This window comes from Macrotis lagotis, chromosome X (genome assembly GCF_037893015.1).
Source record: "Macrotis lagotis isolate mMagLag1 chromosome X, bilby.v1.9.chrom.fasta, whole genome shotgun sequence".
Taxonomy (NCBI): domain Eukaryota; kingdom Metazoa; phylum Chordata; class Mammalia; order Peramelemorphia; family Peramelidae; genus Macrotis; species Macrotis lagotis.
Window position 1 is genome coordinate 71,132,593 of NC_133666.1, and position 17,106 is coordinate 71,149,698.

The following is a 17,106-nucleotide window of genomic DNA, read 5'->3' on the forward strand; positions in this document are numbered from 1 at the left end:
TTGTACACTTTAACAACAACATGGGGTGATGGTCAACCTTGATGGACTTGCTCATTCCATCAGTATAATCAGGGACAATTTTAGGGGATCTGTGATAGAGCACACCATCTATATCCAGAGAAAGAATTGTGGAGTTTAAATAAAAATCAAAGATTACTATTTTCAATTTTTAAAAAGTCATCTTATGTATTATATTATTTTGCTATCTCTAATATTTTCCTTCTTCCTTAAGGATCTTTTTTTTCTCTCAACACATTCAATTTTGATATACACATACCATGGAAACAAATGTAAATAAAGATGCAAAGACATGTAAAGCCTATTCAGATAGCCTTCTGTTGGGGGGGGGGGGAGGAAAGGCAGTGAAGGGGGAAATTATAAAATTCAAAACCTTGAAAAAATGATTGGTAGAAACTACTACTGTATATAATTGGAAAACAAATTATATTAAAAGTAAATATATCCACATATTTAAAACATATTAAATATACATAGATAGATAGATTGATAAATGTATTTCAGTATAATTGGTTTCCTTTGTAATCCTCATAGTTTATTTAATGCATTGAAAAACATAATTTTGAAGACATCACAGGCTTTATCAGATTGACCAAAGGAGTTCATGACACAAAACAGACAAGATTCCTTGTGGTAGATACTTAAGAAATGCTTGCTGGTGAGAGACACTGATGAGAGACACTGCTATGTACAAAATTCCAGTTTTCCATAAACCCATTTTTTTAGGGTTAAGCCAGCACCTTACAAAATGAATCACAAAAAGCTCCAAATGAATAAGCAATCTAGATATAAAATGTGACATCATTAAAACAACAACAATCAAGAGGAAAACAGAAAGTGGTACATTTTCAATATGTGGGGTCAAGGGGGGGGGATTCTTAATGAAACTATAAAGGTGATCACAGAGGATAAAAATAGACAAATCTGATCACATTTTAAAGGTTTTGCACAAATAAAATCAATGCATGGGAATAAGAAGAGAAACAACTGAATGGGCATGAATTGGGAATGGGAAAATGGGGAAAACCTGCAATAGATATTTCTTATAAAAGCTTGATATCCAAGATATTTTAGAGTAGTTAAAGGGCAAAGTGGAAAAAGTGTGGGCCTGGAGTTGGGAAGACTCATCGTTGTGAGTTCAAATCCAGCCTCAGATACTTAATAGTTATGTGATCCTGGGCAAATCACTTACCACTGTTTGCCTCAGTTTTCTCATCAGCAAAATGAGCTGGAGAAGAGAATGGCAAACTGCTCCAATATCTTTGTCAAGAAAACCCCAATTGGGGTCAAGAAGATTTGAACTGAGAACAACTGAGCAACAAAACCAAAAATCCAAACTCTTTAGGGAAATTATTCTAGGTAGGAAGTATTCCATGAAGAATGGGGAGTAGCTGAACAAACTGGGGGATACAAATATGACAGAATATTGTTATACTTTAAGAGATGACTAATATGAGAAATTCAGAGAAACATGGGAAGACTTGTTGATATAAAATGAGGAAAGCAAGACTAGAAGAACAATACAGGGTATTCCAAAAGACGTGGTGTGCTTTTAAGTTATTTTGTTTAAGCACAATCACACAAAGGGAAACAAAACAAAGCATCAGAATTTAGATGAATCTAAAATCCAAAGGTCAGATCATAAAATACATCCTTCCTCTCCAGAGAGAGGCAGTGCAGTGCACAATCGCTAGAGAATGATGTCTATGCTGTCAGACATGATTGATTTATTGAACTACTATGTTTAATGGTTTTTCTTTGTTACAACACTGGGTTGGGGGGTAGGGTGGGGGAGATATTAGGAAGCAGCAAGGCCCTAGAACTGCCAAATTGTTTGTCCAATTGAATTGAACTATCTGATTCTCTATGCCCTATTCTTTCTTCCCCTCCCCCCACACATATATACACCACTTCTCTCTACTTACAAGCTGAAGACCAGCTAATTTGAGGGAAAGATTCCTGTTTTCATGGAAAATTTATACAAACTCTTGGTCTAAGATACAAAATGGACCAGTATACAGCTCCATCTTGGTTGCATCTGTCTAAGGCTTATTGTCTATATGACCTCCTGTTAACTAGTCCTCTTAGTGCCTGAGACCTTGTTACCCTGGAATATTACTCTACTCTTCTGGCCTCCTCTCCCACTGGTGAGATCCAGTTGATAAATGCTTATTGCCTGCCTTGGTTTTTCAGCCTAGGGTTTCTTGCTTAGATTCCCTGTTTGTTCTCTTCCCATACTTGTCAGCTTCCTTCACTTCCTGATTCTTGCTTAGTTCCTGGCCTCAGATTCTCTAGGCATGACAACGTGACTGCATTTAGATCATCCATCTACATCTAAAAACCAGTATGTCCCTACCCCACCGTGTAGGATACACCACCTAATCCTGACCCAACTTTCATATGTGAAAGAAGAAAAGAGAAAAGAAATCGGTTGCAGAAGAAGAGCAGAGGGGGAAGATCATAGTCTTCTCCCAAAGTAATCAAGTATCATAATGTCCCAGTATCAAAATTTCAGGATTGCTCCATAGAGACATTCTTCATTGTTTCTCTAATTCCAAGGCAATATAGTTAATTACATCAGGAATAGAGAAGAACAAAGGACACTGAGGCAATTGATATGAAAGAAATACTTAAATTCTTACATAAAACTCAAAGGTGTCTCCAACTCATCATGTACAAAATATAACTCATTGACATTTGTTCCAAATGCACATATCATCTGAATTTCCTTATTCAAGGTACCAACATTCTATAAAGGTTATTTTTTAAATTATTATTTATTTTTAGGATTACACAGCATTTAGCAGCTTCAACATTAAAGGATTGGAGGGTCTGGAATATGATTCTCCAGAGGACAAAGGAACTTGGACTACAACCAAGAATCAGTTACCCATCAAAATTGAATATACTCTTTCAGGAGAAAAAATGGACAAAATAGGTGACTCCCAAATTTTTCTGATGAAAAGACCAGAACTGAACAGAAACTTCAATCTTCCAATATAAGATTCAAGAGATGCATAAAAAGGTAAACAAGGAAAAGGAAAAAATGTTATTCAATAATGTTAATTACATACATACATACATACATACATATATATATATATATATATTATATCACCACATGGAAAGATACTTATAACTCTTAGAACTGGATCTTCATTAGAAGGAGTAGGGGCCATGAGTCAATTTTGCTGTGATGATATAAAAAATTAAGACATAAAAAAGGTTTGTACTGAGAAAAAAGCGAAGGAGGATGTAGAATGGGGTAAATTACATCATATAAAGAGGTACAAAGAACCTATTACATTAGAGGGAAAGAACTGAGAGGGTGAGAATTGCTTGAATCTTACCCTCATCAGATTTAGTTCTTAGAGTGAACAGCATATAAACTCAGTTGGGTTTAGAAATTTATCTTACAGGGAAGCATGAGGAAAAAAGGGGGAAGAAAAGGGAAGGAGGGGCTGATAGAATGGAGGGCAGAAAAGAGGGTAGAACTATGAGGGGAAAGGGGGAGGTTGACAAAAGAGAGGGCAGATTGAGAGAAGGGATGATCAGAAGCAAAACACTGGTGAGGAGTGAAAATATAAAAGGAAAGATAAAGGCACAAATGGAGGAAAATAGAATGGAGGGAAATACAGAGTTAGTAATCATAACTGTAAATGTGAATGAGATGAACTCTCCCATAAAATGGAAACATATAGCAGAATGAATTAAAAACCAGAATTCCACAATATGTTGTTTACAAGAAACACATTTTTCTCTCTGTAACCCCCTCCTTAGTACTATGCACCTAGAAAGTGCTAAGTAAATATCTATTTCATTCATTCTTGTGCCTCTAAGAATAATTCAATATTCATGGAAGCCAAATTATGATATTTAAAGTACTATCAGTCCTTGGAGCTATAAAGATAATAAGAAAATTTATTCCTTGCATCAAGGAAATTAAATTTTGCTGGGTAATAAAAGCTACCATTTAGTTCATTTTATTCAGGCAATCAACAAACATTTATTAAATTCCTACTGTATCCCAGGCATTGCAGTAGGCACTAAAGGTACAAAGACAAGAAATCATTTTCCTTGGAAGCTTCCATTTTAATGGGAGAGACAACTAGCACATCTATGAGCATAGGCAGCATAAATATAAAAGAGAATAACCACAAATATGTTTGTTGTTGTTCACTAGTTTCAGTTGTGTCTGACTCTTTGTGGCCCCATTCTTGGCAGAGATCCTAGAATAGTTTGCCATTTTCTTCTCCAGCTCATTTTACAGATGAGGAAACTGAGGCAACAGGGTGAAATAACTTACTCAGGGTCACATAGCTAGTGAATGTCTGAGGACAGATTTGAATTCATAAAAATGAGTTTTCCTGACTCCACTCCCCATAACAAGTTATGTTATCTCTTCCATATTGCAACTCTCTCCATCATCATTCTGATGTATTGTAAGCTGGTATAAGAAATTAAATGGGAGTTTTTTGGAGTCTTGTAGAAGCTACAAATAACACACAAAGGCCAGCAGATGAACCTTAAAAATTTAGAAACTCAGAAATGTATATATATACATATATATATGTATATATATATAATTGTATAATATTGATATATTTTACCTTTGAATACCACAGTAATTCAGACTTCTCTGGTAGGAAGAGAGGGTCAATAAAATTTACATGGATTTTCCAGATCATGGGAGGGGATGGGGGGGCAGTGCTATGCCCCTAACTTGACACCCCCCCCCCGTGTGAACTAGGTTTTCTCTGTCCAGTACTTTATCCCATAAACAACATGGCTCTTTCATAAGGGAGTAGAGGGTCTTTCCTTGAGTCATTTATATTTATATTATCAATTGTTTTAAACCTGAAAAAACAGACAAACATGGACATAACACTCATCAGAATCACATGGCAGGGTCTAAAGGAGTGCATTGAAGTGTAACATGGTAAGTCATGCTTTAGGAATATTTTTTGGTAGCTCTATGGAGGATGGAGTGGAATGATGAAGAGATAAGAGGAAAGGACACAAATTAGATACTGACTTCAATGGGTCATAGATGGAGCAGTGGAGAAAGTCAGGGAGGCTAATCATCCAAAGTTCAAATCCTGCCTCAGACACTTACTAGTTTGTGAAACCTGGGTAAGTCACAACCTTGCTTGGCCCTCTAAAATTGTAAACCACTCCAGAATCTTTGTCAAGAAAATCCCAAACAGGGTCACAAAGAGTTGGATGTGACTGAACAACAGCAACAGTTCATATGAGAAATGATTAACAATGTGACTGTATTGGTAGAAAATAGTTTTGAGAGAAGCTATAGAGATAGAAATAGGGAAGGATCAAGGTTGATATCTTGGTTACCAGAAGACTGAATATATTCCTTTGAAATAGGGAATTTTGGAATAGTTTTATGGAAAGAAGTTGTGATCTGTCTGACACTTGTTCAGGTTGAGATATCCATAGATGGGTACTGAACAGAGGAGAGAAAGTGGAACTGGGTATACAGACTACAGAGTCATCAGCATGGTTAGGATAATTAAACCCATGAGAACAGATGAAGTGATCAAGAGAGGGAATGACGATGAATAGGTAGCATTTTGATGCTCACAACAGTCCTGGGAGGTAGGTGCCCTTGTGAGCCCCATTTGACAAATGAAGAAACTGAGCCTGAGAGAAATTATGCGTCTGAGGAAGGACTGGAACTCAGGTTTCCCTTACTCCAATTCAGCATTCTAACAACTGGTTACTGTCCTGGTCCAAGTTTAGTAATTATGGACTTGGCTCTTCTCCACAGGAAGCATGACAATACCTATTGTGAAGCCTTATTTGTCTATTAACCAATACAGAATGGACTCCAAACAAAGAAACTTTTCTGGGAGTAGAAGAAATGAGTGCCCAAAGTACAAGGGGCTGAAGGGTTCAGGATCAGAAGATTGAACTGGAGATGTGACCTATAGGGTGGAGACTGGGAGGGGACAAATGAAGTTAGAGTTAAGGGTCGGGCAGGGGTGATGACCTGAGAAAGGGCTGGATGTGGGGAGGGGAGGATATGAGGAACTGGAGGTCATGATGACCTTAGGATAGGTTTATGAAGTTGAGAAAAAGGAAGAGATGGAGTGGTGGGAGGTCCTGATCAGAGAGAAATGTCAGAGTTCTCGAACAAGGAAAAAGATTTATTAAATTTATTAAGTGCCAGCTCTGTGCTCAGTGCTTGATTTACAAATGTTAGCTCATTTGATCCTCCCAATAACCCTGAGAGGTAGTTATTGAGGCAGCTAGGTGGCATAGTGGAGAGAGTACTGGGTCTGGGGTCAGGAAGACCTGAGTTCAAATACAATTTCAGACACTTAGTAGCCATGTGACCCTAGGTAAGTCACTTAACATATATCTGCCTCAGTTTATTTAGCTAATATTAATAACAGCAACAACAACAATTGTAATAATAATAACACCTACCTTTCAGGGTTATTGGGAGGATCAAATAAGAAAAATAAAAGTGCTTAGCACAATGACTGCTACACAGGAGATGCACTCTAAATACAATCTAATCTTCATGATTAGAGGAATACAACCCTGGTAAGAGCAAGGTGGTGCTGGCTGAGGTACAATGAAATTGAGCTCAGTTGTCCTGACTCTAAGGTACAGTTCTTCTGCACAAGCATGAAGAGGGAATGAGCTCTCACCTTAAGTCACACCATGGACAGCTCCTTGCAGGGCATCAGAAGAGGGATCACTTGAACTGGAGAAAATGGTGCTGCAGTGCTGCCTACAAGGGAAGATGGAAGAGAATCCATTGGAAGCTTAGCTTCCTCCTCCCTATGCTTTCTCTGACCATTCTATTTTCATATCCTGGATGTACTGAATCGAACAAATCTTAATATTTTGTATTAAAGTGTTTCCCCATCATTCAGGTATGGATTTAAGCTTTCTTAATGGTCTAATCCTTTCCTATAGCAGAGAACTCTAGCACCAAACCCCTGGGAGTGATAGCTCCAGCTTCTAAAAGCAGGAGATTTAAAAAAGGGCAGAAAATGCACAATTTGTAAATTATTGTCCTAGGAAAAAAAATAGTCTTTGAAGAACTATTCCATAAATCATTTGCCAATAAATTCTGTCACCTAACAAAGTCTTGTGGAGAGACTCCTTTGGGGAGGAGTAAGGAAATTCCAAGCCCTTGGTGTTTACATATTTTAATATCATTTGGAGAAAATTCATTTGGCTTTATCTTCCAACTTCTTCCAAGGAACTAGCTAGCAAATGTGCTTCTCTGAACTGCATCAGCATCTGGTCATATTCAAAATCTTTTAAATGTTCTAAATTCTCAAATGTTTTTGTTTTTCAGGGAGTCAAATGAGTTATCTCCATCCCTCCAAAAAGTCCTCTCCAGCCCACATTAACTTATATATTAAATTATATCCTCTATTATAATGTAAACTCCTTATGGACAGGAGTTGTCTCTTTTGTATTTGCATTTCTAGTTACAAGTGGGATGCTTGGTACCTAATGGTCCTGTAATAAATGTTTTTCATTCATTCATTCATCTATTCATTTTGAGATCAGGAAAAGGGAGATGCATCTGTTGACTTGGTCCCCAACCAATATCTTCTTCAAACAGCAATTCACAATGTAGAAACTAGATTTCAGAGCTGGTTCTTTATTGCAAACTTTGCTTTTAAGGTCAATTTAACTGATAAGCCCCCCCCAACCCACCCCTACCCTATGCTCTTAATTCTCAACTACTGAAAGCATTAGGATATTTTCATTAGCTGATCTTTATTGTTTTTTGACTTTTCCAGGCTTCTTTCTGTCGTGGACCCAAGTGTTAATCTTCATCATATAATGTGCACATTTCACAATGTGAAATGAGCTAAGAGTCATTATCTTTGTTGGTGCTGAAAAATTGGGATCCAATAGCAGCCTAATATAATAGGCATTGAATTATCATACAAGATGTATGGGAAAAAGTCTGAGGTCGGTCTATTTTTCATTATTAACTCAAAAGTTTTCATTTATCCCTTTCCTTGTTGGGCAATGTTCTTCTAGATAACAGAGTTTTACAATGTTCTCTGCCACCCCAATCTCCCCCTCCTGCCAGCACACCATGTCCATTACTCCCTCTACTTCTTTTGCTTATGCTGTGCCCTTGTCATGCATTGCCTGTCACCCTTCTCTCTGCCTACTGAAATCATACTCGGCATTGCCACTCAAGAAGAACTAATGCAATCTTAGGCTGCATTAACAAAAGTTTAGTGCCAGAATAAAGAAACTGCCAGTCCTATGGTCCCCAGTCCCACAGCAGGTCTTGAGAACCATTCACAGTTCTGCATCTCCACTCTTCTAATCTCTCAGTGTCATCCTTGACTCCTCAGTCACCCTCACCCAACATATCGAATCAGTTGCTAAGTCTAATCAAATCTCCTTTCACGTTTCTCAGCTCATTCACATGACCACCACCCTGGCTTAGACTCCCATCACTTCTAGCCTGCAATCATCTTCCAGTTGGTAATCCTGTTTCCAGTCTCTCCATACTCCAACTCCTCCACCATCCAGCTGCCAAAGCAACTATTTAATACATTACTCTTCTGTTTAATAAACTCCAGTGGTTCTTTATTACCTCCAGGAACAAATCTAAACTCCTCCATTTGGCATGGAAAGTCATTTACCACCTGGCTCTACCCTACCTTTCTAGGATTTTTACTGATTATTCCCATTCACAGATTCTTCAGGGTAGGTAAATGAAACCTCTTTCTGTCACTCACACATTACATAATATCTCCAATGGTTGGTCCTCCACAGCCTGTGGAGAAGACAATCCATCCTCACTTCTAGCAAAATCATTCCCTACATGAGAACTCTCCAGTTTACTAGCTGCTAGTGCACCTTACATTGATTTAGTATGTTTACTATGTACTCTTCTGTCTACAAGATGTCTGTTGCAGTATAATGCAAGCTTCCTAAGAACTCATGCAATGTTACTCTTGGCTTTGTGTCCTCTGGGCTCAACGCCATATTTAGGTACATACAGACTAGGAACTTAATAGTCATATATTAACTTGACCAATAATTGTTAATTGGTCGACCCACTGATTGAGGTACCAAAGGATATAAATTTCAGTGAAATGAATTTTGAATTAATGAGCAAATCTTATGCTTGTGAACCACAGAAAAATTGAACATGAGTATTACTCAAGAGGTTCATGGAGAAGCACATGGTGAGAGGGAGCAGGCTGTATGTAACATATACAAAGAAATATGAAGATGAGACAATGTAAGGGTCACATGACTGAAAAAAAAACAAAGAAGAGTCAATTCTATGGCAAGCACAAGATTCTAGAACCTTGAGCTACATTCATATCCTTAAGATGACATGAAAAATCAAGCAAGGCCTCAAGCATGAAGGGAAGAAACACTGTAGCAAACTTGTTAGAGGCCAAGGATCCAAGGCACTTTTGATGGGCAAGCATAGATGGAGTGCACTTGACATAATGACAGGGAATACCCACATCAGTGAATTGCCACTGGGAGGGAACAACTTCCCCAACCTTAGAGATGTTTATATTAGCTTTTTCTTTGCAAGATTAGACTTCTCATCTTGGTAAGTAGTCCACAATTCATCTGTCTTGAAGTATTTATGCAGAGAACCACTTGTTATACTAGTGTGGAAGACATCCAAACTTCCATAGAATGCAAGAATAGGGCCCATGGTTGATCCTCTAGCAAAAGAATATTGGAGTGAGGTCAAAGTGGCATTGGGTTCTGGGATATCTCCAGAAGAAAGAGGGACCTCTCCATTGCCATTTTGTTCATCGTTAATTCCCAATTTTCATAGGCCATGGTATATTCCATAATTTCTTTTCATATAACCTCACTGAGTGAATACTACTATTAAACCAATGAGCCTTCATTTTGAGAAAATTTGGGGACTTGCTAATGGTGAAGAAGACAGAAACTATGATTAATAATATCTCAAGCTAACAAGGAACATGTAAGGCAAAGTAGTAGTTCTTTCATAATGGCTGTGGATGATGACTATCTTTCCCAAGATGTGAATGCAAATAGTACTGACCTGGGAGTCAGGAATACCAAGGTTCTTATCAGAACTTTTACTAATTTGCTTTGGTGACCTTGGCTAAGTCATTTTACCACTGGTTTTCTGTTTCTTCAGCTATCAACTGGTGATAATAGTTTTTTGTCTTGCTCACAATGTGGTGGTGATTGTGAGGCTTAAATAATTCATGTTCAAGTGTTTTGAAAAAGTTAAAAGCATCATGCAAATAGAGAGTGCTATTATTTTAGGGCATTAGCATTATCTCTTTGCCTGAGAGAACATAATAACCCAGGACCCAATTGACAAAGGGTTTAGCAACAATAGTCCAATTAAACATCAGTGGATGGCAGCAGGTAAACTGCAAAAAAATATATCAGCATATACAGAAGGAAAGTCATTCATTTTTCATAAATGCCAAAGAGGGAGAAAGTTCAGCTTCTCTTCATCTATGGAGCTGATGCCATTATTTATAGAACTGTAATCAACTATTCACTATTTCTTCATCTGACTTTGAAAAATGTTTTGCTTGCATCCACAGTGCAAGGTGAATAGATACATTTTCTGGATTCCTTTTGGGCAGGGAGATAGATAACTGGCCAAGGCTGGCCCTGAGTATGGGGTGGATAGACAGATGGATTTTGGATTTTGTTCCAAGGACACTAAAAATTACTGGAAAGCTTGGTGTCAGCCTAGGTGAAAAAAATCCTTGTAGGGTCAGGTTAGCATGTGATACTGATATACAACAGAAATGCCCTTGCAGGGATATGCCCCTCCACAATGGAATCCCCAAGGACTACAGATCTGTGTGTGAAAGTGCAACCCTGAGAAAGCATGGGACTCCTTTTCTTTGGGAACTCAGAAGGAAGACTAAGAATTTGATTAGATATTTTAAGTATCCCTCTCAGCAATCACTACAGTCACCTCCTGATGTAGGGAATCACAACAGCAGCAACAACACCATCAAAGTCACACCTATTGTTCATCCTGAGTGTGGTGAGACAATGACAAGTAGGGGAATGGGAGCCCAGGTGCTGTATATAAAGGTCAAATTTGTATTTGGAGTTACTGGTGAGTTAGGCTCTTGGTATTCCTACAGATTCATTTAGCATCCCTGTCAGTAAGATGCAGTTTCTACCAAGATTCACTAAACCACAAGTGCAGGGAGGTGAGGTACAAGTTGCATCATCCAAAAACATCAGAATGGTTTTGAAGGATAGTGAAATGAGTAGTGCTCCTTTTGAACCTCAGACAGTAAAGACTGATTAGAAACTACCATTGTGCTGGGGAATCCAAGGAAAGGCAAAAAACAGTGCCTGCCCTTAAAAAGCTTACCATTGTATGGAGGAAGATGGCACATTTTTTAAAAAGCTGGCAACTGGAGGGAGGAGATAGAGGGAGAGAGTACTCCCAGCTCCAGGGCACTATTGAAGTCCTACAGCATCTGGGAAGATGTCCATCCTCTACCCTACCTCATCAGAGGGAGGGCAGGAGGGTTCTTAGAGCCAGAGAGTTTTAGGGTTGATTCTGTCCTGCTGACGAGTTCCTTTAGAAACTAGAGAGGTCCAAGAGATAAGCTGGGGGAGCAGGAGGAAGAGAGGACCATAGGAATGTTTCAATATAGTCTGTGCTGACTGCTAATATGAGCCAATTACAAGTGCTCACAGAAGGGACAGAAGATAGGAAATGTATCCTCATATGTCAGTACTGGCTCCAAAACTGGGGAACAGATCTCACCAGTTACAGGCAAGAGCTCCATACAGCTTTTTGACCACAAAAACTCTTGACTTTAAGTCACACAGCAATGGAGGGCAACCAGAAGATATAATCGCACCCTTAAACCCATATTAGAAGGAATCAGAGTTGAATTTGAAGAGCTACAACAAATGTACTATCTCACAATACTTTGAAGAGAACAGGAAATCATCTCAGGATCTGAAAATAAACAATATATGCAACATTTGCTGCCAGAGTTTGAACCATAATAAACCATAATAAAGATGAAGCCATCAAGGGATATGTCCAAGAACAGTCGTCAAACCCACCATGGCTGAACAACTTGAGAAAGCTACTGGAGAGAACCAGCAAGGCACTGAAAGATTACAGTCATTTCTAGCAGGATGTGGAAAATTTCTAGTCATCTATGTTCTTGTAAGAAGCTCAACACAAGGAATTTTCAAGTGGGATCTACTGAGAAACCAAGTGTGTGCACCTTTAAAGTAATTATTACAACTATGTAATTAATATAAGGATCAACAAACCAGTTATAAAAAAGGACATGACCTTCAAAATGAGAGAGCAGCAGGACTTGAGAAGAACCATAAGGAGGAATTCAAATATTGGACAAGGGTCCATGAATTACCAGTAAATAGTTTACCAGATTTCTCTCTACAGAGGACTGATCCCATATTTCTTAACAGAAAAGATCACATAGCCACTCCCCAAAGAGGAGGAAAAGAGTGACCCTGCCCTCTAAATACAGGTCAATCACATAGTCATGCCTTACATAACAATTTGCTGTTTAAATTAATTTAAATATATGTATGTATTAAATATATATGTAAATATAAATGTGTATGTGTGCATATATATACATTTATGTGTATGTATATACACTTGCAAGAAAGCAATCTATTTGCTGAAAAGTATAAGGGGCATGCCCCCACTCTCACGACTATGAAGAGTAATGTTTTAGCTATTCACTAGTTATTGAATAAGTTGCCTTAAATTTAAACTTTGAAATTGCCTTTATCACAAAACTTTGATTCAGTTCCATACTCATTGCTTATTTAAGTACAGTGTGCTTCTAAAACGAACCAAGGCATAGTCAAATTGTTACAGAAAAGGTCTTTATTTAAAACATGCCATCAAGGGCGGCTAGGTGGCACAGTGGATAGAGCACCAGCCCTGGAATCAGGAGGATCTGAGTTCAAATCCAGACTCAGACACTTAATAATTGCCTAGCTTTGTGGCCTTGGGCAAGTCACTTAACCCCATTGCGTTGCAAAAAAAATTAAAAAATAAATATAAAACATGTCATCAACAGTCTAGTAAGCTAAAGTTTGCTCTAGAACACCTCTCCTTCCAGGGAGATTAGTCTAAGTTCCTATGGTTCGACCCCTTCCCTTCTTGTGACTTCCAAGTTATAGAGGAAGTGATTCCAAGATTTCTTATGAATCACTGGATGTACACATAGATGACAGTAGGTGATGACTCCACCAAGCAACAACAACACATGCAATGGATTCCAATATATTTTGCTGAATATCAAGCAAAGATAAAGACTGAAGACCTTGAGCTTACATTCAGAGGTCCCACTGAACCAATAGACAAACCTTGACTTCCTCCAGGTAAGAAACATCAAGCAATCAAACAACTGATAAACATTTCTTAAGCATGTACTATGTACCAAGAGCTTAGGATACAAAAAAGAGACAAAAAGACACCCTCAAGGAACTCACAATTTGTTTTTGTTTGTTTATTTTTTGCAAGGCAATACAGTTAAGTGAATTGCCCAAGGTCACACAGTTAAGTAAGTATTGAGTATCTGAAGCCGAATTTGAACCCTGGTCCTCGTGACTACAGAGTTGTTACTCTATCCACCTGGTTGCCCCAAGAACTCACAATCTAATGCGGGAGATAATGTGTAAACAAATATATACAAATAAACTCTAGGCAGGGTATCGTGTCTGTGTTTGTGTGTGTGTGTGTGTGTGTGTGTGTGTGTGTGTGTGTGTGTGATTAACTGGGAATAATCCAAAAAGGGAAGGCATTAGAATTAAAAGCAATGAAGGAGAAAGTTGAAACTGAATATGCCATCCAAGATCTACTAACATTCTGAAATTGAATTTCAATAGAAAGAACACATTCAAAGAAATTAGCAATCAAATAATACCAGTCTTGACTTTCCTAATTGTAAAATTAGAACTTGGATATTATAAAATAATAGTTGGAAATTAGCCTAATGAAAATCCATTCAACATTAACAAAACACAAGGCAATTACAGAAAGACTAACATATCCTTTTTGGGAAAGAAAGTAAGAGAGAAAGGAAAGCAAGGGAAAGGAAAGGAAAGGAAAGGAAAGGAAAGGAAAGGAAAGGAGAAAAGGAAAGAGAAAGGAAAGGAAAGGAAAGAGGAAAGGAAAGGAAAGGAAAGGAAAGGAAAAGGAAAGGAAAGGAAAGGAAAAGGAAAGGAGGAAAGGAAAGGAAAGGAAAGGAAAGGAAAGGAAAGGAAAGGAAAGGAAAGGAAAGGAAAGGAAAGGGAAAGGAAAGGAAAGGAAAGGAAAGGAAGAAAGAAAGAAAAAAAGAAAGAAAGGAAGGAAGAAAGGAAGGAAGGAAGGAAGGAAGGAAGGAAGGAAGGAAGGACAGAGGGAGGGAAGGAAGGAAGGAAGGAAGGAAGGAAGGAAGGAAGGAAGGAAGGAAGGAAGGAAGGAAGGAAGGAAGGAAGACTTTATAGAACTTCACAGATCATTTGAAAAATGATACAAATTCAGAGAGCTTCCTTTGGAACCAGAGGGCCACATTTTAAAGGGCCACATTTTATGGCACAAAAGTCATGGTTAACAATTGTTACATGTCATTGGACGTGTCAAATATAACTGCAAGTGCTCTCCCAACAGATGCACCCTGTGACTTAGCTAAGACCCAGAAGCAGAATGAAAAGAACCTCTGTGAGCAGCTCTGGCAGCAATAGAATATGGTGGCAACAAAGTAGTGAACAAAAGACAACTACTACGCATTCTCATATAGAAATAAAGGCATTTATGACAGTCATCCAGGATCAGCCCAGAGTCCTTAGAACTTACTCTGTGTGTGTGTGTGTGTGTGTGCAGAAGAGAAGTGCATAAAATAGGTTTTGAAGTTAGAAATGGGGCAAGACTTAATGGGCAAGAGTTCATTGGATGTTTGGGGTAAGAGGATAAGGCTGCAGTTGTAAGGAAGACTGCAAAGTTCTGAACTTGCGATGATTATGCTTTCAACAGAAGGAGGGAGGTTTACAAAAACAATGATGTCTGGGTAATATTGAGGTTAAGATCTCTCTAGGATCTCTGGTTCTAGATGAACAAAAGGCAGTCATTGATGTGGGATTGGAACTCAGAGGAAAGACTGTATTAAGATATAGAAATTTGAGCACCATAGCACAGTACTAATCATTAAATCTGTGGGAGATGGTGAAGTCATCAAGAGAAGCAAAAGACAGAATCTTGGAGGGTATGATAGTTGATGAACTAGAAAATAGAACTGAAAAGGGGCAAGTGCATAGGCATAAGGAGACTCAAGAGAGAACAGAGTAAGGAAAACTGAAAAGGGGTAACTATCAAAGGTGAAATGGTGGTCAATAATGGCCAATGATTTGGAGAGGTGAAGGAGAATGAGCACTGCAATAAGATGTTTCAATAAGAGCTCATTGGTAATTTTGGAGAGAACAGTTTCATTTGAATGATGAGGATGAAAGCTAGATGATGAAAGGTTGGGAAGTGAGAGGAAAGTAAGGAGACATGGAGAAAGTCAGTGAGGTAGTTCATTAGTTAGTAACATATTAAGGAATCATTCTCACTGATTACCAGTGTCCCATTCTAGAGAGTGGGGAGCGTGACTTGGGATAGGCATAATTTGGTGGGTAGAAGAAAGAGAAACAAGGAGGAATATGGGACCCTTCCTGGGCCTGAAAGAGTGCTGGAGGAGGGACATGAGACCCAATGGGGGCACTGGATAACTTGAGGGTGGCAATTTTATACCATTAGAAGGGGTGAAATGAACAATTTATTTGTTTTTTAATCTTGCTAGTCAATTTTGAGAAATGTTTCCCCAAAAAATTCATGTCAATGAAAACCACAGTGTTTCTATTTCTTCCCAGGGTGGATGAAAGCAATATGAAGTATTGCAGCAGAGGGTCTAGTGCAGGTACTAGTGGAAAATTCAAGACTTAAGTGGAAAGCATGGACCATGAAGGAATATGGACGTAGGAGAGAACTAAAGACATGTTTTACCTCTAGCCACCCTTATCAAGCTACATCCTAAATGAAAGAAAAACCTCACTGGAAGGGTATAGTTTCACCTGGGTAGTATCTTGTTTATAAATTGTTGCACAGATTTAAAAAAAATCATTCTTTCTCAATGTTCACCAGTTAGCTCCTTTCTTACCCAATATGGCAGTTTTTCATGGTTGGTCAATGGTGTGGCTGACCAGTACCTATCTATGCCTCACAATCAGAATGGGTAAACAGTTTTTTGCCTGGAGGACTCAAGCACCAAATACCGGAGACGAGGGTAGCGGGAGTAGAGATGGGTAATACATTGTATGATATGGCAAGAAACTTAGTTCAGGAGAAAATAATTACAGCATTCAGTCATGAAGCTACTGGTATATTTCAAATGTAATGAAAAAACTGTGCTCAGTGACACTAATGTGAGAATTCCCTTTCTGATGGAGTCTATCTTTGACATTTGACAGCCAGAACTGAAAAGCACAATAGTCTCTAATTAACTACTCAATAAATACTATTCTTTCAGAAGCTGAGCAGCACACCGTTAATGCAAAAATAAAGAACTGCAACATTACTAATGCACATGTGTAATTTCCATTAATTACAGCCACCCACAATATGTCACCTGTATGCTTTTGTCACGAACATTTTAGTGCTTTCCAATGTGTCTCACATTGGCAAAAGAGAGGCAGAAAGTCAGTGGGAGATCCAAGCACAGACTGCAGGGTGGTTAAGTCACTGGTAAAAACACACAAGGTGAGAATGGAGAACAACATGGCCAATGTTCCATCAAACACGCCTCAACCTCCTTTCTAAATGGCTGTCATTTCCTCCAAAGTTATCTCCTTGGGAGGGGAGGGGGACTGTGTGCTCATTCCCACCATGCTGTAATTATTCCAGATCCTTCCTGAGTGGAAGCTTTCATTTCTTTAATTCTTCATTGGGGGTGGCCCTTTGAGCTCAGCCCACATTGTTCTGCACCTCCAAGCTTCATTCTTTGAAGGTTAGGTGTGATTTGAGGGAATGGCCAAAAGTCTTTGGACGCAAATCTATGGCAGTGAGCC